Below are 26,051 nucleotides of genomic sequence, written 5' to 3'. Positions count from 1 at the left end.
ATAAAGAACTGGAGACCCCTCAGCCTCTTAGGCGTGGACACTAAGATCCTGCGCCTACAAAATGTAGTGGCCTCACTGGTAGGGAAAGAACAGACTTGTGGGATAGCAGGACGCCTGATGAGCGACAACCTGGCCTTGTTGAGGGATGTCTGTCTGTACTCAGAGGATCGCTCCCTCCCTCTGTGCATTTTAGGCGTAGACCTAGAAAAGGCCTTTGACCGCCTAAACCGGCAGTACTTAACATTGGTACTTGAGCACATGAAGTTTGGCCCCATCATGAGAAAGTGGATTAACCTGCTGTACACAGGTAGCAACAGCAGAGTAATGGTTAATGGCAATAGATCACGCCCCTTTGAAGTCTGTTCAGGGGTGAGGCAGGGCTGCCCATTATCCCCCTTGTTATTCGTTTTGGCTATGGAGCCCTTAAGCCTGTGCCTTGCGCCAGGATCAGGCCATTAATGGGATACCAGTGCCTGGAAGTGGGGGAGGAGAGGTAAAGACATCTCTATACATGGATGACGTCACCCTGCTCCTCTCTGACAATGCCTCAATTAGCAGAGCTCTGCAGTGCTGTGATCGTTTCTCTTTGGCTTCCTCCGCAAAAATTAACAAATCTAAGAGTGAGATTTTTTATCAGAACTGGAGGGAGCCAATAGAAGGACATGATCTCAGGCTGCAAGAGAAGAGAATTAAGGTCCTGGGGGTGTATTTTGGAGAAGAGATGGGAACAGTAAATTGGCAGAACAAATTGCCAATCTTAAACAAAAAACTGATGCAATGGAAGGACCGAGACCTCACCATGACAGGGAAGGTGCTGGTCATCAAAGCCGAGCTCTTGTCTGTCTTGAATTTTCTGGCTTCTACCTTCCCAATCCCACACCGTGTTGCGGCGGTGCTGAGGAGATTGATGTTTCAATTTCTATGGGGTGGGAAGCAGGAAAGACTCAGAAGGGAAATAATGTACAGGCCACTACCCTCAGGGGGGAAGTCTGTCCCAGATATTGCTACGAAGCTGCTGTGCATTTTCCTGGCCTCTGTGCTGAGAGGCTTTGCAACAGCACCTGCAGCGCGTACCTGGACTTATTTTTCCAGGCTCTGGGTAGGTAGGGAGGTGTTCAGAGTGTGGGGTGTCAGACCCAAGCTGGACGTCCCACTCTCTGACACATGCCCTGCAATTTATGGGACAGTTAAAAGTTTTCTAAGATTTCACCCAATTGGCCATATTCCCCTCCGAGATGTCAGGGTCCAAAAACTGGAAGATTTCGTTGCACCCCAGAATAATAGGCAGACCCCTGTGGGCATTTTAACATCAGCCCAAACAAGGAAGGTGTGGAAACACACATCCTCTAAGTTTCTGTGCAACATTCACAGAGATTTAGCCTGGAGTGTCGTCCACCAGTGCTTACCGGTACGAACTTTCTTGTACCGTAGGGGCCTCACCCCCAGCCCTCGTTGCGTTAGGGTGGGCTGCGGCGAGGAGGAGACTGTGACCCATCTCCTGTGGTCCTGTTTTTTTGCTAAGGCCTTCTGGGCACAGTTTGAAGATTGGTTGCAGGCTCTCTCGCCCCAATTTACCCTGACCGCTGCTTTCGTCATATACGGCATCTCTCCTGTCAAACTTCCTCCTGACGTGTTTGACAGGATCTGGGCCGTGGTGAACAGTGGGAAAGACGCCCTGTGGAGAGTGAGGAACATGGGGCTGTTCAAAGGCATCGAGGTCCCAGTCAAGGCAGCAGGTAGCCTGGCCCTGTTCATCACCCGAGAGAACTATTACCTCAGAGATCTGTGGAGAGAAGGGAGGGAGGAAGCAGAAAATCTGTGGGAAATAGAGAGCATAGGTCAATATCTCAAGAGACTGTGAAAAACATTATCATGTTTAAGTAAAGAATGTGATTTGCACCAGAAAAAAATAAATTGTTACTATGTAACTGTTACCGTGTCAAAATGTAATGAGATGTGATCATATATACTGTTTTAAGTATGTATATTAATGTAAAGCTTTCTGATTTGTGATGTCCTGTATTTTATTGTGAAAAGAAAATAAAGTTCTTAAAAATCGAAATCGGTTCACCCAGGGCGAGGCTCGGCCATTGCACTCCGGCTGTGCTGACCCCTGCGAATTCCCCAAATGAGGGAATCTCGACTGCATAATTTCTGGTAGTGGGGGACTGCGTTCGCGCTCTCCCCTGATGTGCTTGGTCCAAAATCAGATACGGGAGGGTTAGGACACCACGAGCTGCGTGGCTGCGGAAGGATCCCGGTTCGACAGGAGTGGACGCCGCTGCTGGTTCTCGCTGGCTTTTAGTTAGGGGTCCGGAGAAGCATCTCAAGCTAGTTCCACTACTCCTTCCGGACGTTCATTCCCTTTTCAAAGTCAGTCGTTTTGCTGTAGTCTGCGTTCTTTAGGCTGATTATCGAGGTTAGCCTTTATTTGGTCATGGGGGGCCTCGGTACTGTATGCTGAGTCTAAAGACAGTTTCACCCGTTTTCTGATTGCTCGGTTCTGTACCAGTGCAGACATGTCAAACAGTGAATGGCTGTACCTCTATTGTATCCGTGCTCAATGAATGAAATCGGTAACAAATGAATATATGTCTAGTTATACGAAAAACGAGTGGTTTATCGACTCATCTTCATTTGCAGATTTAGAGGCAGCTTCGATATTCGTTTTACAGACGGGTTTTTTTTCTTTGAATGTGGGTCACACACATGCCACAGCAACAAAACATCTTTAGAGATGAGGCTATAGATCACCTTTCCATCCTGCAGGTTTTCCTCCCAAAGCCTACGGCACCAACGGCGACCCCTGCTGGTCAGGAGAGCAAAGGCTTACAGCACCTGGTATTCCCAGGCAGTCTCCCATCCAAGTACTAACCAGGCCCAACCCTGCTTAGCTTCCAAGATCAGACGAGATCAGGCATGTTCAGGGTGGTGTGGCCGTAAGCGAAAGCTCCGGCGCCTGACTCGCTACTTGAAGCTGTGTGTGGCGGGGGCTCCGTGCCCCTGAGCGGGACTGAAGGATCGTTCGTGTGCAACTCTTTGGAAAGGAGCTGCTTTCCAAATCGCATTGCGTGCCTGGATGTTGGCGAATGCGCTCCCTTGTGTTGGCTCGTCCCGCACTGGAGGAGGACAAACAATCTGCACGGAGGAGCACCAGGCAAGTCTTCACCAGACAAAAACCTCCAGTGCACAGCACTCTGGAAACATTTCGGGGCTGTCGCGTGTTTATTTCAGCACGTAAAGCGCACCGGTCCAACACGCCGCCCTCTTGTGGCCTTGCGGCGTCAGAGCAAGAGGCTCCTTCTCGCTGCCCTTCCGCTGTGTTGCAGGGCCCCGAGAGGGAACCTGGAGCGCACAATTTGTGGGGGGCGGGGGACCGCGTTTGCGCTCTGCCCCCGGTCTCTTGCGCGAGTACTAAATCTCACGGACAGGGGGGCCTCGTCATTGATTGTTACAGGTGAGACGGGGATTAGGAGGAGACCCCGACTGATGGGTAAAGGGGAGCACTAACACCAGAGGGACACCCCCGGCGTCTCTTTTTGAGAGACGCCCTGGGGTTTCCTAATGGCCAAGGAGGGTCGGGACCTCGGTTTGACGCCTCCCCCGAAGGATGGCGCCTGTTTGTGCAGCAGAGTGTCGCCATCAGGAGGCTGGGGCTTAAGAGAGCCACACAGCCCGCAGGGTGAGCGCTCCCTGCTGGTCCCAGTCATATCTCTTGCAGGAGCAGCAGCAACCGGAGCTTTTCCGGGGGGGAATCTCCCATCCGGGTGCCGGCCAGGCTCACACCTTCACTGTGGCTGTGGAGGTGTGGTTTGTAAGGGCCCAAACTAGGGTTAGAGTTAGGGTTGGAAAACAACCTGGATTTTTTTAAATGCCTTTACTGTGCTCTAGGATGCATTTGAAATGCAGGAAAAGTGTTGGTTTGTTGTTTCCTTGATTACGAATTTTTACCAATATTGCAGTTTTTTCTACTCCATATACTGTACATATCAAAATGATGGTCAAGATTGGAGATTGTGATAATACACTTTCTAAATGCTAAACTCTCTTAATTATTGCATGTCAAAAGCAAATTAAAAGGATAGTTTTAGCCAGACATTGGTGGTAATTGCAATCCTTACCTTTTTAACCTAGGAAACAGTTTGGTTTTATTTGCAATTTCAGCAGCAAGTAAAGAAAAAGATCTGGATATCTGAAAGTTTTTCACAGGTGACACATTAAAATACTTTAAATGTGCAACTTTGAATGTTTCTGGTTGATTTGGAGTCATCTGGGTTACATTTTGGGCACTGTATTTGTAGGCAAGGTTGTGGAGGTGTGGTTCATAAGGGCCCGAACTAGGGTTAGGGTTAGTGTTGGACAACACCTGGATTTTTTTAAATGCCTTTACTGTGCTCTAGGATGCATTTGAAATGCAGGAAAAGTGTTGGTTTGTTGTTTCCTTGATTACGAATTTTTACCAATTTTGCAGTTTTTTCTACTCCATATACTGTACATATCAAAATGATGGTCAAGATTGGAGATTGTGATAATACACTTTCTAAATGCTAAACTCTCTTAATTATTGCATGTCAAAAGCAAATTAAAAGGATAGTTTTAGCCAGACATTGGTGGTAATTGGAATCCTTACCTTTTAAACTTAGGAAACAGTTTGGTTTTATGTGCAATTTCAGCAGCAAGTAAAGAAAAAGATCTGGATATCTGAACGTTTTTCACAGGTGACACATTAAAATACTTTAAATGTGCAACTTTGAATGTTTCTGGCTGATTTGGAGTCATCTGGGTTACATTTTGGGCACTGTATTTGTAGGCAAGGTTGTGGAGGTGTGGTTTGTAAGGGCCCAAACTAGGGTTAGGGTTAGGGTTGGAAAACAACCTGGATTTTTTCTAATGCCTTTACTGTGCTCTAAGATGCATTTGAAATGCAGGAAAAGTGTTGGTTTGTTGTTTCCTCGATTACGAATTTTTACCAATTTTACAGTTTTTTCTACTCCATATACTGTACATATCAAAATGATGGTCAAGTTTGGAGATTGTGATAATACACTTTCTAAATGCTAAACTCTCTTAATAATTGCATGTCAAAAGCAAATTAAAAGGATAGTTTTAGCCAGACGGTGGTGGTAATTGCAATCCTTACCTTTTAAACCTAGGAAACAGTTTGGTTTTATTTCCAATTTCAGCAGCAAGTAAAGAAAAAGATCTGGATATCTGAAAGTTTTTCACAGGTGACACATTAAAATACTTTAAATGTGCAACTTTGAATGTTTCTGGCTGATTTGGAGTCATCTGGGTTACATTTTGGGCACTGTATTTGTAGGCAAGGTTGTGGAGGTGTGGTTCGTAAGGGCCCGAACTAGGGTTAGGGTTAGTGTTGGACAACACCTGGATTTTTTCTAATGCCTTTACTGTGCTCTAGGATGCATTTGAAATGTAGGAAATGTGTTGGTTTGTTGTTTCCTCGATTACGAATTTTTACCAATTTTGCAGTTTTTTCTATTCCATATACAGTACATAACAAATTGATGGTCAAGTTTGGAGATTGTGATAATACACTTTCTAAATGCTAAACTCTCTTAATTATTGCATGTCAAAAGCAAATTAAAAGGATAGTTTTAGCCAGACATTGGTGGTAATTGCAATCCTTACCTTTTAAACTTAGGAAACAGTTTGGTTTTATGTGCAATTTCAGCAGCAAGTAAAGAAAAATATCTGGATATCTAAAAGTTTTTCAGTGTTTTGACATGTCTGCACTGGTACAGAACCGAGCAATCAGAAAACGTGTGAAACTGTCTTTAGACTCAGCATATAGTACCGAGGCCCCCCATGACCAAATAAAGGCTAACCTCGATAATCAGCCTAAAGAACGCAGACTACAGCAAAACGACTGACTTTGAAAAGGGAATGAACGTCCGGAAGGAGTAGTGGAACTAGCTTGAGATGCTTCTCCGGACCCCTAACTAAAAGCCAGCGAGAACCAGCAGCGGCGTCCACTCCTGTCGAACCGGGATCCTTCCGCAGCCACGCAGCTCGTGGTGTCCTAACCCTCCCGTATCTGATTTTGGACCAAGCACATCAGGGGAGAGCGCGAACGCAGTCCCCCACTACCAGAAATTATGCAGTCGAGATTCCCTCATTTGGGGAATTCGCAGGGGTCAGCACAGCCGGAGTGCAATGGCCGAGCCTCGCCCTGGGTGAACCGATTTCGATTTTTAAGAACTTTATTTTCTTTTCACAATAAAATACAGGACATCACAAATCAGAAAGCTTTACATTAATATACATACTTAAAACAGTATATATGATCACATCTCATTACATTTTGACACGGTAACAGTTACATAGTAACAATTTATTTTTTTCTGGTGCAAATCACATTCTTTACTTAAACATGATAATGTTTTTCACAGTCTCTTGAGATATTGACCTATGCTCTCTATTTCCCACAGATTTTCTGCTTCCTCCCTCCCTTCTCTCCACAGATCTCTGAGGTAATAGTTCTCTCGGGTGATGAACAGGGCCAGGCTACCTGCTGCCTTGACTGGGACCTCGATGCCTTTGAACAGCCCCATGTTCCTCACTCTCCACAGGGCGTCTTTCCCACTGTTCACCACGGCCCAGATCCTGTCAAACACGTCAGGAGGAAGTTTGACAGGAGAGATGCCGTATATGACGAAAGCAGCGGTCAGGGTAAATTGGGGCGAGAGAGCCTGCAACCAATCTTCAAACTGTGCCCAGAAGGCCTTAGCAAAAAAACAGGACCACAGGAGATGGGTCACAGTCTCCTCCTCGCCGCAGCCCACCCTAACGCAACGAGGGCTGGGGGTGAGGCCCCTACGGTACAAGAAAGTTCGTACCGGTAAGCACTGGTGGACGACACTCCAGGCTAAATCTCTGTGAATGTTGCACAGAAACTTAGAGGATGTGTGTTTCCACACCTTCCTTGTTTGGGCTGATGTTAAAATGCCCACAGGGGTCTGCCTATTATTCTGGGGTGCAACGAAATCTTCCAGTTTTTGGACCCTGACATCTCGGAGGGGAATATGGCCAATTGGGTGAGATCTTAGAAAACTTTTAACTGTCCCATAAATTGCAGGGCATGTGTCAGAGAGTGGGACGTCCAGCTTGGGTCTGACACCCCACACTCTGAACACCTCCCTACCTACCCAGAGCCTGGAAAAATAAGTCCAGGTACGCGCTGCAGGTGCTGTTGCAAAGCCTCTCAGCACAGAGGCCAGGAAAATGCACAGCAGCTTCGTAGCAATATCTGGGACAGACTTCCCCCCTGAGGGTAGTGGCCTGTACATTATTTCCCTTCTGAGTCTTTCCTGCTTCCCACCCCATAGAAATTGAAACATCAATCTCCTCAGCACCGCCGCAACACGGTGTGGGATTGGGAAGGTAGAAGCCAGAAAATTCAAGACAGACAAGAGCTCGGCTTTGATGACCAGCACCTTCCCTGTCATGGTGAGGTCTCGGTCCTTCCATTGCATCAGTTTTTTGTTTAAGATTGGCAATTTGTTCTGCCAATTTACTGTTCCCATCTCTTCTCCAAAATACACCCCCAGGACCTTAATTCTCTTCTCTTGCAGCCTGAGATCATGTCCTTCTATTGGCTCCCTCCAGTTCTGATAAAAAATCTCACTCTTAGATTTGTTAATTTTTGCGGAGGAAGCCAAAGAGAAACGATCACAGCACTGCAGAGCTCTGCTAATTGAGGCATTGTCAGAGAGGAGCAGGGTGACGTCATCCATGTATAGAGATGTCTTTACCTCTCCTCCCCCACTTCCAGGCACTGGTATCCCATTAATGGCCTGATCCTGGCGCAAGGCACAGGCTAAGGGCTCCATAGCCAAAACGAATAACAAGGGGGATAATGGGCAGCCCTGCCTCACCCCTGAACAGACTTCAAAGGGGCGTGATCTATTGCCATTAACCATTACTCTGCTGTTGCTACCTGTGTACAGCAGGTTAATCCACTTTCTCATGATGGGGCCAAACTTCATGTGCTCAAGTACCGATGTTAAGTACTGCCGGTTTAGGTGGTCAAAGGCCTTTTCTAGGTCTACACCTAAAATGCACAGAGGGAGGGAGCGATCCTCTGAGTACAGACAGACATCCCTCAACAAGGCCAGGTTGTAGCTCATCAGGCGTCCTGCTATCCCACAAGTCCGTTCTTTCCCTACCAGTGAGGCCACTACATTTTGTAGGCGCAGGATCTTAGCGTCCACGCCTAACAGGCTGAGGGGTCTCCAGTTCTTTATGTCATTCTTTGCTCCTTTCTTAAACAAGAGAGAGATAGTGCCTTCTCTTAAGGAGTCAGGCAGCAATTCTGTCTTATAGCTTTCCTCGAATAGGAGCAGTAGCGGATCCTGAAGCAGATCCCAAAAGGTGCAATAAAATTCTTTAGGCAGCCCGTCAGCACCCGAAGTTTTCCCCTTCTGTAAGCTCTCCATAGCCTGTCTCAGCTCTTCTACTGTCAAATCCCTCTCAAGTACTTCCCTATCTTCTTCACTCAAAACGTTTTCTAGCTTTGAGGTAAAAAAATGAATTTCTTCATCCTTTACCTCTGTAGAGCTGTACAGTCTTGAGTAGAAGGCCTCGCTGCAGGAGAGGATAGCACTCGGCTCTGTTCTCTCTCGTCCCTCCTCAACAACACTTTCCATGACAGACTTGGAGCCTACCACTTTCCTGAAAAAGAGGCGAGTACACTTCTCATTTTCTTCCAAGAACTGCACTCTGCTTCTTAACAGCACTCCTCGACTACTTTCTTCGGCTATGCTCCGGATGTCCTTTTTTAAAAGGGTGATATCCTCGAGCACATCGAAGCCACTGTGCAGCATCGTGTAGAGACGCTGCAGCTGCCTCTGTTTCCTGGTTAGCACTCCTCTCCGTCTGGCAGCAGCCTTCCTTCCCTCAGCCATGAAAAAGACCTTTGTCCTCATCTTCACCTCCTCCCACCACTCTCCTACTGACCCGTACAGACACTGCAAGGACAGCCACTGTGATAGTTTCTCCTTGTAGCGGGATACTACCCCCTCGTTCTCTAGCAGCTTTGTGTTGAGTTTCCAGAGGCCTGGGCCAAAGACAGTCCCGCCCTTGAGTTCCACTCTACACCCTAAAGCCTGATGATCTGAGAAGAAGACAGGCTGAAGAGTGACCCCAACAACTTTCACTCTCTCTGAGACAAAGCAATAGTCAATTCTGGAGCTGCTATTCCTCCCTGACCATGTATATCCTGCTGTTGTGGGATATATACATCTATATGTGTCTGAGAGTTTAAAGTCTTGAACTAAGTTTTGCAGGGCCAGTGAGCTGGAATCCAATTTTATCGGAGAGCTAGACTGCCTGTCTGTGTGCTCTAAGATACAATTAAAATCCCCTCCCACTATCACGTCAGTGCTACTTAACAATAGGGGAGAGAGTGCCTTGAGTAGCTCCACCCTTCCTCCCACGTCAGTAGGACAATACACATTGATAAGCCGCAGGTTAACGGTCCCCCATTCCACATCCACACACAGCAACCTGCCATCTATGACCCTCTGAATACTTTTCAATTTGAAAGCCCATCCTTTGAAAAGAATGGCCACGCCAGAGGCTCTGTTGTTATTGTCCCCTGACCAAACAGAAGGCCCTTTATCCCACCTATCTTCAAAGCTTTTATACCTCTCTTGATAGGCTAAAGCACACTCCTGCAACATCAACACATCTCCCTCTCTCTGCTGGAGGTAATCAAAGACACACTGGCATTTAACTCTGTCATTGATACCTCTGGTGTTAAGAGAAATTATGTTTAGAGCCATATTACATAAGAAAGTGGAACCAGTCTTTACAAAACACATTTCTCTTCGGTCTCACCTGTTACCTTCTTCTTTTTCTTTTTCTTCTTACCAATTTCCTGCCAGCCATCCTCTGAATGAGCCTTCATCAGGGTGGCAGCAGTAAAAGCGTTCACGGAGTCCATTTCAAGGAAGGGGGTAGAAGGAGGGGTGGAGGGGTTCCAGCTGTCCCCATCGCCATGCTCTCCTTCCTCCTCGCTCGGGGAGAAAACAGAGTCATTTTTCCTTTTCCTCAAGTCCAGCTCCTGGGAGCACTGAGGGGAAAGGGGTGCAGCCGATGCACCAGTCTCCTCTTCCCCCTCACCCACCAGCTGTTGCAGATCCTCCGTGACGGACTGGATGGAGGAGAGGAGGGCATCTGTAGCACTTGCAGAGTCTGAGAAAAGCAGCTCCGCTGAATCCTGGGTATCGTCGCTGGACCCGCTCCACCGGTGGGGGCCCCACAATGGCCCTCGTTCTGAGGAGCAGGAGTGGGGGAGGGGTCCTCGCTGTTCTCTGGGGTTTTCAAACCCTCGTGCTTGTCTGGTGCAGTCTGCGGTTGTGGGAGCGTAGTGGATTTCTCTTCCACCGACCCCGGAGCCACAGCAGGACTGATCCTGGCTGGAGGCTGAGACTCTTTGTTCAACAAGGGTTCTTTGTTTGACTTGTTGTTTGCTTTGGCTTTTCGGGCCGGTTTGGCTGAAACAAGCACTGCCTCATCCTTTCTCATTTTGAGTTTATTGGCGTAGGCGTGAGGGCAGTTCTTAAAAACGTGTCCTTCCGAGCCACATAAATTGCACTTTGGCAGCATTGAACAGTCAGAGGCTAAATATCCCTGTTTGCCACAGGTCTTGCAGCATTTCACAGTGCAGGACGATGCCAGGTGTCCCACAGCACCACAGCGCCGACACACCTTTGGTTGTCCCACATAAAAAACATAGCCATTGCAGGCGCCCAGCCGGATTGTAGAGGGCAGGTGCCTTAAGCCTCCATTTACATTGTCCGGTAGCAAGCGAACCTCGAATTTCCTTGCTCCTGTTTTTATACCGTCAACATCTCTAACCTCAGTTCCATGGTGGACTGTGCAGTACTGCTTAAGCCAGGTGTGAATGTCCTCCGTCTTTGCCATTTCCGAGAACATAACAACATGCACCGTTTTCCTCTCTCTCTGTGTCAGAGGCTGCAAGTTGATCTTCTCAAGGGCAGGAACTTTCCCTCTTTTTGCCTCAAACACATCCACACATTGTTCAAACAGAAAATAGGTAGCAAAAACAACCTCAAATGCTTTCTGACCTGGGAGAGCGAAGATGAAATCCAAGTGCCGAGGTTCAAAGCCAAGTTCCTTCTGTAACACTTTTCTGCCTAACTGCATACGATCCATGAAGAGGTCATCCAAAAGCTCAAAACGTACAGCATTCTTGCGGGATCCAAAGGTTGCCATCTCAAACTGCAAAACAAACACTGCTTCCAGAAAACAAGAAAACAATCCAACTACACCAACTACAGGCTGATCAAGGTATCTCCCCTGCCAGGTAAGCCGAGAGCCGCAGGCGATGAGCCCGGAGCTGAACGGGCCCCACTGGCTCGTTTGTAAGGCCAGGTGCATTGCCAACCACGACCGGCAGGGCAGAGGGCTTGAAGGCGGCCTGGGCTCCTGCAGCTGTCCAGCCACGCACTCTGGTTTCTCTTTATCTCGTACAAATCTTTTGCCTTTTACTAAAGATTTCCATAGAGAGGAGCATGAATGAGTTCCATACAATTTTTGTGCTTCCCTGCCTTCGGGTGGGGCGCAGCTGGGCTGGTCAAAGAGAGAAAACAAAACCGCTCACAATCGCTCTTACAATGCAGTAAGTAGCACAGGCTACTTAGGGAGTAGGCTGATGTGTTTAAAAACAACCAGCGCCAGGCAGGAGTCGAACCTCCAAACTCCTAGTCCATAGTCAGACACATTATCCATTGCACCACTGACCCTGGTGTGACATTGCAGGACTGTAACCCAGTGAGCTTAGCACTGCAACTAGTAAAATATTACCCCCGGTCCATTCTTTTCCAAAAGTGAGAAACACCTGTTTTCTACATTTTGTCTGTTTTAAAATCATATCTCTTTAAACCAAACCAAGAGTTTGTCTTTTGCACTGATATTCTGATTCATTTCGATTTCAAAGAAAAAAAAACATTACCTTCCAAAGCATCATAATATTGTCCCTTCATCATATTGTCCCTTCCTCCAGACTCTACTTCTCTCTTGTAGTAGTACAGCAGACCTTTCCAGGTGAGCAGATCACAGAGTCCGAAATGAGCTTCCTCCATCAAGCAAAGTACCTGAACATGACTCTGTCATCATAAAAGCGCCCCTGTAATAAAGAAATTAAATCCGAAATCAAGAGGGCAGTTGCCTACTGAAGTTCAAGAAGTCATAAATTTTAACCTAGCAACACATTAAAGGCTGCATCTATACAAGTACGATTCTAGAAATGCTCACCAGATTACGTTTTAAGAAAGAACTGCGCCTCAGGTTCCGCCGAGATCTTAACGCGGATGGCAGGATTCAGAGTCTGGAGTGTGGAATGATGGCGCTCAGTGATCTTCCGCGTGTTCAAACCGCCAGCGTGTGACTCCCCTGTCCCCGTGACCTCATTGCTCTGCTCTCGCCTCTGTGCAGCTGTGCCCGACTCATGGTAAAGTGGAAAAAAATATGCCCTCAACGTGAGATTTACACTGGAGTGAGGATAGTTGTTACCTTCTTATCGTTGAAATGGATGTATGTGATATGGCGACTAGGTTCTTCTCCATTAGCAGGCTTAAGGTTAAAGAAAAAAACATTGCTGACTTCTTTTTTTTTTGCCAGCTGCGAGCGCTGATTAGCGAGGTTTGTATTTCATATTTTGCAAGTTGCATCCATTTTAAGAAAAACAAGTCGTTCAAGACAGGAAATTAATACTTGCATTTAATTAAGTCTAGACGTATGCGGTTGTCCATAATGACCAGTTCTGTTCGAGAACACAGAACAAAAAAAGGCACCACTGGGATTCAGACCCAGGATCTCTTGTTTACTAAACAGGCACTTTAACCAACTAAGCCACAGCGCCCTGGGAGTGCTGTCTTTTTGCAGCCACTTGGACACACCACTCAGACACATCTGCATTCGGTGTGTGCTCCGCCTGCTCGCTGAGCAAGTTGCCACCTTTACATACAATAGCAACATCGACACCAAGAGAAAGGATGACAAATGGCTTTTATCTGGAACTTTTCATGTCCAAGGAGCAAAATGTGCTTTCTGTGTACAACAGGGCCACTGAACTCCACACTGGCCACTGAACCACAGTAGTGGCTTGCTGGCTTGACATCTCCCAAGGAAAATGTTGAAATCGCATGTGGAACAGGAAAATGACCCTCGAGTATGAGGGAAAAAAAAGAAAAAGATCAACTGGAGTGCGCCAACCCATGTCAGGACAGCCCAGTTTTGTTGACGAGGTGGCCGAGTGGTTAAGGCGATGGACTGCTAATCCATTGTGCTCTGCACACATGGGGTCGAGTCCCATCCTTGTCGCTCTCCTTGTCTGACACTTGTGCCCGTTCGGTGTTGGCCCTCCTGTTCTTTGCTCCGGTACTAGAGCCGTACATTTTCTAGCGGTGGCTGAACATGGTATAGTAGGCTAACGTCGGTATCGAGCAGTGACAGTAACAGTATTTACATGCCCGTGCTGCCAAGTGGCTCTGGGTTGATACCGCGTTTTCACTTACTTGCAACGCAAACGGAGAAAGCGATTTTTGACAGTCTCTCGAGAGACTGCACTAGGTGTTTAGGGATAGACTTTGTCAGTTCCCCCTGGGATGATGGCCTCTCAAATAGTTTGTGATTCCTCTAGACGTTTATACAGTAGAAGCCTGCTTCGTGGCTTAAATCCAAGCTAATGTAACGAGATAGAGGTCTGATGCAGAACTGCGAATTCAATGAACGGGAACAGTACAGTACATTGCACTGTATGTGTGAGGAAAGCTGCCCCCTTCTGTCCTTGTCGACCGAACAGAGGACTGTAAAGGATACCGCCAAGAAACTTTAGGATGCTGGTAGGAATACAGCTCCAAAGAAGCCCCTTTGGGTGTTATGTCATCAAAAAGTAAGAACAGCGACTCTCCCTTTGATCAAATGCGCAACAGAGCTGTTTTCCGTGGAGCAGGTTTCAGACCCGTAGACCTGTTTTATTTGTAGGGCAGGGCGCATTCCCAAATGCGAATCTCCTGTTTTAGAAATGCTTTGGGCGGCGTGAAGTGAAAATAAGAAATGGACTCCAGATGCACATGGAAGCAATCAAGTGTTTCATCCGAGCTGTTTCAAAGACTGCTCAAGAGCTTTCCTTTCAAAGAGGCACAACGATTAATGATGGGGGTGCACCCTTCAATGCGCCTTACGACTCTAGGGAGTGATTGAGACGATTCGTAGCGTGTGCTAATTTCCCTCTATTCCCCGTGTTGCAGTAGTAGGATGACGTAAATTCCTGCTTCGACACGTAATGGCATTATAATCAAGTGCAAGAGCTGAGGGCTTTAGTTTTGTTTCGTTTTCCATGGCGTTTGTAAGCAGGCAAATCAAAGGCAATTCCTGTGTCTAACAGGAATGTAAATGCTTTTGAAAGTGCAGTGTGGTGCAGCTTGTAAAATCCTTATCCACATTTGTGGTTTGTTGCTGTTTTTTTTGTCTGCCAAAACTGCATTTTGACATCCGGACGGGGAGACTTTATCATTTGAACGTGAAGCCAGCCTTAAACCCTCTGAGGCGTGTCTGTCTGCCGGCACGTATTTTGTCAAAGGTATTTATTTTTTTTTAACGGAGAGCGACTTTGAAAAGGTTTCCGCAGCCACGTCGCACTCCGTGTTAGATTAAAGGAGGAATGCGGCGATGGCGAACTCGCTGTAGTCGTGGCCGAGTGGTTAAGGCGATGGACTCGAAATCCGTTGGGGACTCCCCGCGCAGGTTTGAATCCTGCCGACTATGGCGTCTGCCGCACGTCTCCTTATGCCTGCGCGGCAAAGGCGAAGTGCTGCTTCTCCTTTCCTGGTACTATAAAAACGCTAAATCGCTTGGCCCCGCTGCCATGGAAATGAGTTCTTCAGATAACCACACATCTTGCGTTCGCACCTCTGGTGTTGTACTTATGCCTTTGAAAACCTAATGAATAAAACTGAAAGAACCGACACAATATATAGGTGCTCGTAAAGCACGCATTAAAGAACTGTTAACAGCTTGGGTTTCAGTGGGTTAACTGAGGAGAAGGCGTGATCGCTAATTGTTGACATTGTATTTGGTGTTAGAAACATTCTTACTGTGCATGACGTGGAACAAATGTAGCCACAGAAATTGCATCACGCTTTCATGTATGCTATTGCAGACACCAACGTTGCCTAGATAGAAAACCGAAATAGCCGTGGGTTTGCTTGCTGGTCTGAAGGATCTCTCTTCGAATCTCTATCATTTGTCAATGGAAGTAAAAGGCGCTGCACAGAGAGGACCACTGTCGTGAGGCCGGTTAGCTCAGTTGGTTAGAGCATGGTGCTAATAACGCCAAAGTCGCGGGTTCGAGCCCCTTACTGGCCAGGTCCTTTTCTCCTCTCTTACCAAAGCTGTTAGGTTCCTTTCCGTGGTGAGATGGGTTGTCATGCAATGCTGCCACATAGTGCCGACAGGCAATTAATATACAAAAATGAAGAGAGTTAAAGCAGCTGGAGAGGTTCTCTTACAACTTTTGAGCTGACACAGTTTTGGAAAATGTTTCCTTCACGCTGCACTGTACCATATAGGCAGCCAAGAGTCTCCAAAACAAAACAGAATTGACAGTCATATAATGTCCATTAACCCCGGTTTTAAACGCAGCATCATGTCTGCCATCATAAGAATATGAGTCCAATATTTTAGAATATAGTCAGAATGACTTCTAACCTTACCTGTGGTCTCTTTAATCCCTATTGCTCAATGCATGGTGTACGTACTGCATACATGTGTCTTGAGAATGAGGAATGGGCCCCTGAGACAGTCATTTGCCTGTTTCACAAATGATCGTATTTTACTAGAGATTCTGTTTGGGATTCAGATGTGCATTCGGACAGCAATCCCTTTCAAGAAATGATACGTTCTGGATGAGGTCAAAGGTGCTGGAACACTGTATTTAGGATGTGTTTGCAGTGATTGTGTGTCTCCTGCTTCAACGCAGTGATGTATAGATGTGCTCCTGTAATTTATTGGTACAAGCCCAGGGCAGTAAGCAGTCTGAGGATTTATTTCCAGACGGCATAGAACAGTGAAGCAGTGAAGTAGTGCAACACACTGGATCATTATATTATTAGATTCTATTCTACTTAAATTATTACATTATACACAACTTGAGTTCATTTTAAAAATTAAAAGGTAATAAAAGGAATGCATTTTCATGAGAAAGATAATACCGATATGCATGTGATAATCTTCCTTATATCATGTCGTGCATCATTTGGACACTTTGTGGGCTTGAAATACAAAGAAAATCATGTTCTATGGTACAAGACAAATACAAAACTTAAGCTTTTATTTTAATTAGATTTGTTTATTAAGCATAAGCAATCATTTATTACATTAATATATGTGAAAATGACATTTTAGCACCATAATATTACATACAGGTCTCTAGCTTCAACACAGTGATATATATATATATGCTCAGTGATTTATTGGTACATGCCCAGGGCAATAATCAGAATCAGTATTTATTTCCATACGGGCTACAGGTAGTGTTGTGAAATACTTCAACACACTGGATCGCAGATTTAGACCCCCTGCACTCTTACTCCTTAAAAACCAAGGAAATGAAGATATGTAGCAATCACATTGTAACAGGGGTGACAGTGACTTAATGCTTATACTAGTGGACTTCTGGTACCTTTAGGGTACGGTGTTCCCTGAAGGGCTCTCAAACCCCGCATTTCAGATGCCTAGCTGTATCGCTGATGTGTTGCACCTCAGAATCACTTTTAAACCTTACCTCTGGTATCTTTAATCCCTATTGTTCAACGCATGGTGAAAGTATTGCATAAATGTGTCTGAAAATGAGCAATGGGCATCTGAGAGACTCATTTGCCTGTTTCACAAATGATCATATTTGACTAGAGATTCTGTTTGGGATTCAGTTGTGCATTCTGACAGCAATCTCTTTCAAAAAATGATTTTACCTAATCGCGGCTTTGCCCTTCTTGCCTCTTTGGACAATATCTCCATCTTGTGGTCGTTGTTGGTAATGTCTAGACAATATCTCCATCTTGTGGTCGTTGTTGGTAATGTTTTCTTATGCTCTTTTTTTATTTCAATTCTCTATTAGTTGATTCTAGAATCTCGACAATAGAGTTGAAAACATCAGTTTTATAGCAGACAATATGACATTATTTATAGTCCAATTAGAAATGTATTACCCTGTTTTTAACATAATAACAAATTAAAATTGATTAAAACTAAGTTTGGAACACCAGGGAACATAAAAAATGATTTTTAGGAAAACCATGAGGTTCTCTGTGTCCGATGCCTGCAAGGGGAGAAAGCTAGAATCCTTTGATTTTTCAAAATTTGAAAATAAACATTATATAACAACAGCTTTCATTCCTAGGAGTGAAAAACAACCATTTTTGAAGACATATTAGTTTCTAAAATACTACAATAAAGTTAAAAACATCCATTTTATATTACATTATTTTTTGTGAAATAATTAAATTGGCTTATTTCTCTCGCATTAAATTGGCTACAAATGCAAGAATTCAACCAGATATTCTTGTAAAATGTATACTGTTGCATTGCAGTTAGTTAATGTAGTTAGTCCATAATCAGCAATCTAAACTTTATTGTTAAGCTTTAATGATTGATGTTGTACCAGTAACCTTTAGAAATACTATAGTACTTCACAAATGCTTTGTGTGTTTGGAAATCTTTTGAGTAAAAGCCTTATAAAAATAGGTTTAGTTTTTACAGGACATCACAAAGAAATAGGATGGTATAATTCTTATAATTGCTTAGTGATTGTATTTGGAAGATTATGCACTAAACAGACTTCAGGGATGCCAGTGGATCATTGTGCTATTTGGAATTATTCCAAAAATCAAGTGACCTCTTTGCTGTAGTATTTTTAGTATTATTTATTTAGTATTAATAAAGAATAGATTTATTAAAGTCATGCGATGTGCAAGCGGGATATGTAAAATAATTGAAAATAAAGTTTTTTATTATTGTTATAGAGAAACATGATCAGATTTTCCCTGGTTCAGAAAAAAGACGATTAAAATCTGTAATCTTTCCACTTGTATGTCATCAGACATTAACGAGTACAACCCCCCTCTCTGCCGGAGTGTTGGCTGTGACGAATTAAACCAATTTCACAGGTATTTTCAAAGTAGGAAGTACAGTGTTAACTAGTAGATGGCCTCCTCAATGAAATCGCTTCAACATGCTAATGCGTTGGTGTAACAGTCCCGGCGTGGCAAGCTTCCAATGTCAACTCGACTCGATTGGAAGACAATGAACGTATTTTAGCCCTAAATGAATTAATAGCAAACATGGTTTACATAAAATACATTTTTCCAAGAAAGTTTATAATAATACGATCTATAGTTGAAATCTGAGCCTAAATATAAAGAAAAAAGCATTTTCAGAGAGCAATCACGCTGTGTTTATGTAGAAAAAGCGATTAGGTTTATGAGCAATCTAATTACCTATTTGCTTAAAACGCTATATAAAATAAAGTTTATTTAAAGATGAATGATAAGTGTCGCAGTTTAAATAATTTTCGTAGTAGGGCTTGGACAGATTCCAAGTGCATTTTTGCAATTTACGTTGCATTGTCCAATGTGATGTTGTAATACAGTTTAGAATACAGTAAGTCTAAACTGTATCAGCTTTATTTATGGGTTGCAATTTAGAAAAAGTCAAAAACCGCACTCAAAATGCAATTTAGAGCTTTCTGGCAAGAGGAGACACCCAAATTATAATGTAACATGCCACTGTTTGTGCATGAACAAAGTTATACTGCAATTTTCCTTAGATACGCGATTAAAAAAAAAAATTTTTGAATCCCCGGCCAAACACATTCCATAAGAATCAGCGCTTTTATACAGTATATCGCCTTTAAACACATATATTTAAACACCCGTTTACGATTTAAATCAAAACGCGATTCAAATCAATATAAATGTTTATTTTGTAACGCATAGGTGACTATTCATTGTTATTAAAAAGACGTAAATTCGATCATGTTGTGATATTTAGAAATATAAATTTGTTTTGATGTGAGTGAGGTTTTATTTAATCTCTGACCAAGGGAAATGTTTCATTTTTTCAAAGAAATGTTTGTTAAAAATTAAAGTCATAGTTCCATGAGATTCAACCACAGACCATGTGACATAGGAGTCAGGAACCTAACCCACAGCACCACCAGCGCAGACACATGCTGAGGGCTGAAAAAGCACTACAGAAACATTATCGACTATAAAATAATGTAATTAGGCACAGAAGAAGTTTACAGCACAGTACAATAATAAATGCTGACCATGAGTTTAGAAGCATAAATTACCTTACACTCAATTTAAACACAAGCTGTCTTTAGCCCTCTAAGCTGGTTCATACAGAAATGTAGAGAACCAGGTTCAGAACACACAGCTTCATTAGCGAATACATATGCAGAACATCTAGAGAAGATGTTTTACAGAGGATGGATTTTTAGAAACATCCCATCAGTGACATCACTGAAGTCAACTCCTAGGTAACTGTCGTGTGGATAGTTTCACAAGAATCAGACAAAGGTTTAAGCATCGCTTATTTTAGATAAAACTGCAAAAAAACAACAACAACCCATAATGTACTTCTTTGCGGCTCTGTTTGCCCAAATCATATATTCACAACGTGAAATTAGAAAATAATATTACGTAACCAAAAACCGCAATATGGAAACAGAACCTGTGTAATTGTTGACAGATGATGTACTCGTAACATTTTTACAAGACGAACTACAACATTTAAAAAATGACTTGTATGTACTTGATATCTCTAATCAATCCACTGCACTGCATTAAAACAAAACGAAAACTAAAACGCCCTGGGCATACTGTTTTGCGCTTCTTATCAGTTGCTCAAAAGCAATTTGACTGTATGAAATGCATAATATAAACCTAGAAACATATACGTGAGGAGTATTTACGTAGAATCGGTGTCAAGACATACCTCTCAAATACTGTAAATCAAGTTAAAAATATCTCAAGACCGATTCTGGTCATAATGAAACCATGTTTCGTGTATGTTTTCTTTAAAGTACCGAGACCAGCCATATACTGTATGTTTATGTTCCAAAATTAATATCGTTTATGGCCTTCACACGCGTTGCAGTATGCTCCTATTCTTTTTATGCTCAGGCACTAAGATTTCCCTTCAGTGGTATAATTCCATATAAATATTCAATACTTAAACGGGCACAGTTAAGACATTAAATATACATATACATATACATATACAAACTGTATACAGTACAGTTTGCGTACGGTAATATGTTTATGTTCCTAAATCAACCTCTTTTATGAGCATGTGAAAGGCATGGTGAATCGATTCTCAAAAATTACTGTACTTTGCATGATTGGAAAAAAATGCGTGATTGCGAAATGCTGTGGTGTTACTTTTACAAAGACGGTCAATGAAAAAAATAATGTGGACCAGGGCAATACTTTGAGTTTACAGCTTGTCCAAGGTCATTTATTATTAATACTATTAGTAATATTTTCATTAAAGACTTTGATGGCTACAGCTCAAACATGAGAAGTTGAGCTTTATTAGCTCCACCTTGCGGAAATTCTGGATACTATTATTTTGCTAGCGGTATTTACCGGTAACTCGCGGTATTTACCGGTAACTTGTGGTAGACTGCGTACAGCGTACGCCCGCACATTTTGAATGGCTGCACCTGTAGCAATCATATTGTAGCAGACACTCAATTGACTGTTTCACAAATGATCATATTTTACTAGAGATTCTGTTTGGGATACGGATGTGCATTCTGACAGCAATCTCTTACAAAAAATGATTTTACCTTATCGCGGCTTTGCCCTTCTTGCCTCTTTGGACAATATCTCCATCTTGTGGTCGTTGTTGGTAATGTCTAGACAATATCTCCATCTTGTGGTCGTTGTTGGTAATGTCTTCTTATAGATAGATACTTTATTGATCCCGTGAGGGAAATTGCAGTGCAAAAGCAGCTTAACACACACAACACAGCCACAGTGTAACGAATTATATAATAATAGTACAATACTGTATATATACTGTATATATATATGAAACAGAAATAGAAACAGAAAAAGGAATCGCTTACTCACCTGGAGAATCTCTGTAGGAATATCTAGCATTTATCAATGGAAATAAAAGCTGCTTTAATACAGTGCATGTTGAAACTCAAACCCTCAGCTGCTGTTCTTGTTTGTTTTGGGACAAATTGCAACTGAGCATCGCATGAGCCCTTACGTACCCTTATCTGTTAGGGAATTTCAAGGGAGGAGTTAGGTCAGAATGGCTAGGCTGCAAAACAACAAGTAAAGATTTATTCCAAGATGAAACCTTGTGGCGGTTTTCTTATCTTTTCAGCATGGACTAAACTTTTACGTGTTCCTTATATGCTATATATGTATATATTAGCACCAATGTCGTTCTTAAAAACTAACATGAAATTGTCAGGGACATTCAGCTATATACAAAGACGAGACAGACAAAGTAATAATTCTATATTAACGTGGCCTACATATTGATGCAATGATCGAACTAACTGACGTGTTCTGATTCAGATCCCCTGCAGTTCATGCCAATTAGAACAATAGCAATGCTGAGTCCTCCCCACCCTACTGAGCACAAATTCAGCTGCTCTCCAGTTCTGTTCTGCATGTTTTTTCATTGCAATTGAGCTCGGAGCTGGAGATGATCTCCATACAGTTCTGTGTTAACTAGCCCGCACTTGCGTGCTAAATTACGGGTTGTGGTAGATGCTTTTCTATAGTTCATATACATAACGGCAACCTGTTACCGAGGAACCTGAGAGGTTTAAAAGCCTCACGAGCCAGGCAGGACTCGAACCTACAATCTTCTGATCCGAAGTCAGACGCGTTATCCATTACGCCACTGGCCCATAGAACTTACGCTTGCACTCCACCACAGAGAGCTCTACACTGCTACCAGTAGTACACTTCCCCATCTAAATTTTCACAGCAAGAAACTTGTGTTTCCTACTATTTTTATCAGGTTTAAAATATCATCTCCTTAAAACAGAAAAAGTGTTGATGTGTCGTGCTGAAATTCCGATTGATTTTGAATTCAAAGAAAAAAGGTTTTCTTCCAAAACACCATGAAATTGTCACATCTTGCAGACAATAGGTGTATTCCATGTTGAAAAGAGAAGAAAGAAAACCATGGAGCCTTTTACAGGTGTGAGGCTTCTTCAGGTGTGAGAAGACCTCACAGCCGAAACACTGTGTTTCCGTTCTTCTCTTTTCAGCATGCAATAAACCTATTACTTGTTCCTTTGCAGCCGAGGCATGCTGACGTAGCTACCCAGCTGAACATCTTGCAGACTCTACAGTACTTCTCTCCTGTAGAAGTAAAGCAGGGCTTGCTGGGTGAGCTTTTGCTCCGGTAAATTAGGTCACGTGTCATGTTAAATCACTTCTTCTAAACACAACATTTGCTGGTGCTAGCTTTCCCCATGAAAAGAGACATTTCCCTTACAGTACATGACATATCGTTTTTATTCTATCAATAAGTATAGAAATAAAACAAAAGAAAAAATGTTGTCGCCAAAGAATGCACAGCTCTGTCGCCTTGGGGAGGTGTCAAGGGCATTGAGCTCCTTGGACATGAGAAGTGCCAGATAAATGCCATTTCTCATCATTTCTCTTGGCGTCAGTTCTGCTATTAAATGGGACGGAGGCAACGGGCTCAGAGAGCAGGTTAAGTGCACACCGAACGCAGATGTGTCCAAGTGTCTGTAAAAGCGCGGTGCTCTGCTGGCGCTGTTCCCTAGTGGCTTAAAGTGCCTGCCTAGTAAGCAGGCGATCCTGGGTCTGAATACCAGCGGTGCCTCTCTCCGTGTCTTGTTGTGCCGCATGTCTCATTTCAGACAAACATGTACAGCTTGGTTCAGTTTAATGCAAGAATTCATTTCCTTTCTGGAATAACTTGTTTTTGAAGAAATCCATACAGCTTGTGAATGATGAAATCCATTTCTTGGTTGTCAGTGGAAAAAGATTGCCGGCTGCAAGAAGCGCAAGTGATTGTTTTCTTTGACCAAAAACCTGCAAATGTAGGGCACACAAAAGACTGTCAGACTCTGTGGTGCTGAAAAGTTGGTGGTTCAAGCCCCTCCAGTATGCGTGTCTCAGTTTTTCCAATGTAAACATCATCACCATCGCTAAAGAGGATGGCGCAGAAGGCTCCACAGCTGAAACGTTGTGCTTCTTTTCTTCTCTTTTCAGCATGGAGTAAACCTTTGCTTTATCCTTTGCAGCCTAAGCATGCTGACGCAGCTACCTTTCTCTTAACACGCCTCAATCATTATTCACCAAAACGATCAGCAGAATAAGTCGCCTTTGTGGTGATGTCACTCCTCTGCTTCACAAATGTCCTTAGTGACGGGCCATTTCTTTCTGCCATTTTTCCGGAGCGGTTATTGATTGCTCCATCATTTCCCTCTTACTTTCCATCATTAGATTGAAAAAAAACAGAAACAGGCTGACAGGACGACAATCAAATTGCAAAAACTCATCAAAGCACTCGATAGAGTATTTGAATCCACAAGTAGCTACGAGCAACTTTGTCCTGGCTTGCATGAAAGGTCGGAAAATGTCAAAAAGAAAAAGATGGTGGCTTTTTCATATTCGTTCTTTTATTTTTAGTTCGTTGCTTCTTCTGTCCATTGTCCTCCTGCCTGGCTCTTGACCTGTGACTGTTTGAACGCACACAGTAGACTTTCATGCAGGGGATTTGTCCTGAGCCTCTGTGAAAGACCCACCCACCCCCATAAATAACTGCTCTAGAAACACATGAATGCAAAACTAAACCACAGCTTAAAGAGGAGCTTGTCATGACCACCAGGCAGTTAAGACCAACTCTTAAGCAATCTAAACAGCACCAGCAGCGGGTGATTATTAACAAACGCCCACCTGCACACACTCCACCGTGCGGTACGCAGTGCTATTTTTACCATCTTTACCTGCTTCCCGCTGGTATTGAGTCTACTCCTTGAGAGCTCTACCTGGCGTTTTTTCCATTACCTCGTTTATTCTGGATATTGGACTCCCCTTCTGCCTTTTCGACTTTGGACCTCGCCTCTCACCTCGGACTGTTTGCCACCAGTGTTCTCCCTGGATTACGACTTACCTTACGCCTCTTGACCACGAAACAAAGCAAAGCAGAGCAAAACAAAATGAACAAACGAAAACCCTCACGTCCCGCACTTGCATATAACGCCGTTACGTGCCCAAGCGGTATTGTACGTCATCCTAGCACTGCACCCCGGGGCGTACGGTATATGGGAACTAGCACACACCACGAATCGTCTCGAATCACTCCCTACAGCTGTAAGGCACCTTGAAGCATGCACCCCCAACATTCTTCTTTGCGCATCTGTGAAAGGTAAACTCTTGAGCAAACTCTGAACCAGCTCTAAGGAAACTAATCCGATTAGACGTTACTTTGAGTCATCTTTTAAGGGACCCTTGTTAATTGAAGAAATCAATGATTTCGAATGAATTCTGTATGCGTTAAAAGACAGCTATACACAGAAAACATGCAGGACACTGCTCATGATGTTTCCCGAGCCAAAACACAGTGCGTTTTTCCAAACCATCTGACAAAGCCCGCCCACTGAAAACTGCAGCAAATCGTGTAAAGACGTTCAACTTTGTAACTACTGCACGCACAGGAAGCAGAATAAATTCCTCTTTTCAAACTGTCAAAGGTTTGCTTTGCGAACACTGCAGGACATCGCACAATGTCTTTTGAACGGGGACAAACGATTTCTTATGGGGCACAGTAAGTACAGACGTTTAAAAAGCTCCACTCATGCCGACGATGCAGCATGAAGAAGCGCAACCTAACGTTTGCATTCCTAGCAAATTCCTTTTATTTTTTGATAAATAAAGACAGTCTTGTTTAACAAACAACACACACAACATTTTACATTGTCAATTCAATTCAAATCAATGTATTTCTATATAGCGCCTTTCACAACAAGGTTGTCCCAAGGCACTTAACAATGCAAGTTGTTAAGAGCCTTGTGTCTAATATGCCGCCTAGGTTACGTGCTGTCTCTTTGAGGCAAATGTTTAAATCCTCTGAGTTAAGTGCTGAAGTTATAGTAGTCCTATCAGTATTGTTGCCTCCGATCAACAGATCCTCATTTTTCTCAGAGTTGAGTAACAAAAAGTTTTCACACATCCAAGTATTTCCTTCCTTAATGCATTTAACTAAACTGATAATAGACGAGTTGTCGTTTGGTGTAAACAAAATGTTTATTTGAGTGTCATCAGCATATGAATGAAAGTTCATATTATTTTTTCATATTATCCTACCTAGCAGCAGCATGTAGAGAGAGAGAGCAATATTGGTCCCAGCACTGATCTTCTGGTACCCCAAATTGAACTGGTGACATTGATGAAGCAGTACAATTATTAGATATTTGAACATAATGAAAACGATGAGTTAAATGTGAAGTAAACCACTGAAAGACGGTTCCAGATAAGCCAACCTCAAACTCAAGCCTGTGTAACAAAACAGAGAGGTCAACCGTGTCAAAGGCAGCTCTAAGATCTAGAAGCACAAGCACTGTTTCATTCCCCGCATCAGTAGCTAAGAGAATATCATTTACGACTCTTGTTAATGCAGTTTCAGAAACCAGACTGAAATTTCTCAAGTATATTATTTGAATCCAGATACGACTGACGTTGGGCAACAACTATTCTCCCAAGACTTTTAGATTGAAATGGGACCTTTGAGACAGGCCTGTAGTTGTTAAGAACTTGTGGATCCAAATTTGACTTCTTAAGGAGCGGTCTAACAACCGCTACCTTAAATTGATCAGGTACAACGCCTGACGCAAGCGATGCATTCATCATACTAATTATAGGTCCTGCCAGTCCTTCGAGGGAATCTTTGACTAGCTGAGTGGGGATGGGATCTAGCGAACAGGTGGTTGA

General features: G+C 43.5%; 7 non-coding genes across 7 annotated transcripts; 4 read left to right on the top strand and 3 right to left on the bottom strand.

Annotated features, from left to right (window-relative positions):
• Window positions 1–2,019: 2,019 nt before the first annotated feature.
• On the top strand, window positions 2,020–2,189 carry LOC148637697 (U1 spliceosomal RNA). Its single transcript, XR_015931272.1, has one exon. It is a non-coding gene; the product is annotated as a U1 spliceosomal RNA (small nuclear RNA).
• Window positions 2,190–2,826: 637 nt separating this feature from the next.
• Window positions 2,827–2,945, bottom strand: LOC148637696 (5S ribosomal RNA). Its single transcript, XR_015931278.1, has one exon. It is a non-coding gene; the product is annotated as a 5S ribosomal RNA (ribosomal RNA).
• Window positions 2,946–6,076: 3,131 nt separating this feature from the next.
• LOC148637695 (U1 spliceosomal RNA) lies at window positions 6,077–6,246 on the bottom strand. The gene has a single exon (XR_015931261.1). It is a non-coding gene; the product is annotated as a U1 spliceosomal RNA (small nuclear RNA).
• A 5,244-nt stretch (window positions 6,247–11,490) lies between these two features.
• On the top strand, window positions 11,491–11,607 carry LOC148637694 (U5 spliceosomal RNA). The gene has a single exon (XR_015931267.1). It is a non-coding gene; the product is annotated as a U5 spliceosomal RNA (small nuclear RNA).
• Window positions 11,608–13,286: 1,679 nt separating this feature from the next.
• On the top strand, window positions 13,287–13,368 carry trnas-gcu (transfer RNA serine (anticodon GCU)). The gene has a single exon. It is a non-coding gene; the product is annotated as a tRNA-Ser (tRNA).
• Window positions 13,369–14,732: 1,364 nt separating this feature from the next.
• On the top strand, window positions 14,733–14,814 carry trnas-cga (transfer RNA serine (anticodon CGA)). The gene has a single exon. It is a non-coding gene; the product is annotated as a tRNA-Ser (tRNA).
• A 7,101-nt stretch (window positions 14,815–21,915) lies between these two features.
• Window positions 21,916–21,988, bottom strand: trnar-ucg (transfer RNA arginine (anticodon UCG)). The gene has a single exon. It is a non-coding gene; the product is annotated as a tRNA-Arg (tRNA).
• Between the last annotated feature and the right edge of the window lie 4,063 nt (window positions 21,989–26,051).

The sequence above is a fragment of the Lepisosteus platostomus genome, unplaced genomic scaffold (genome assembly GCF_059453375.1).
Source record: "Lepisosteus platostomus isolate fLepPlt1 unplaced genomic scaffold, fLepPlt1.hap1 Scaffold_109_H1, whole genome shotgun sequence".
Taxonomy (NCBI): Eukaryota; Metazoa; Chordata; class Actinopteri; order Semionotiformes; family Lepisosteidae; genus Lepisosteus; species Lepisosteus platostomus.
This window is presented reverse-complemented; position numbering and strand designations above follow the sequence as displayed.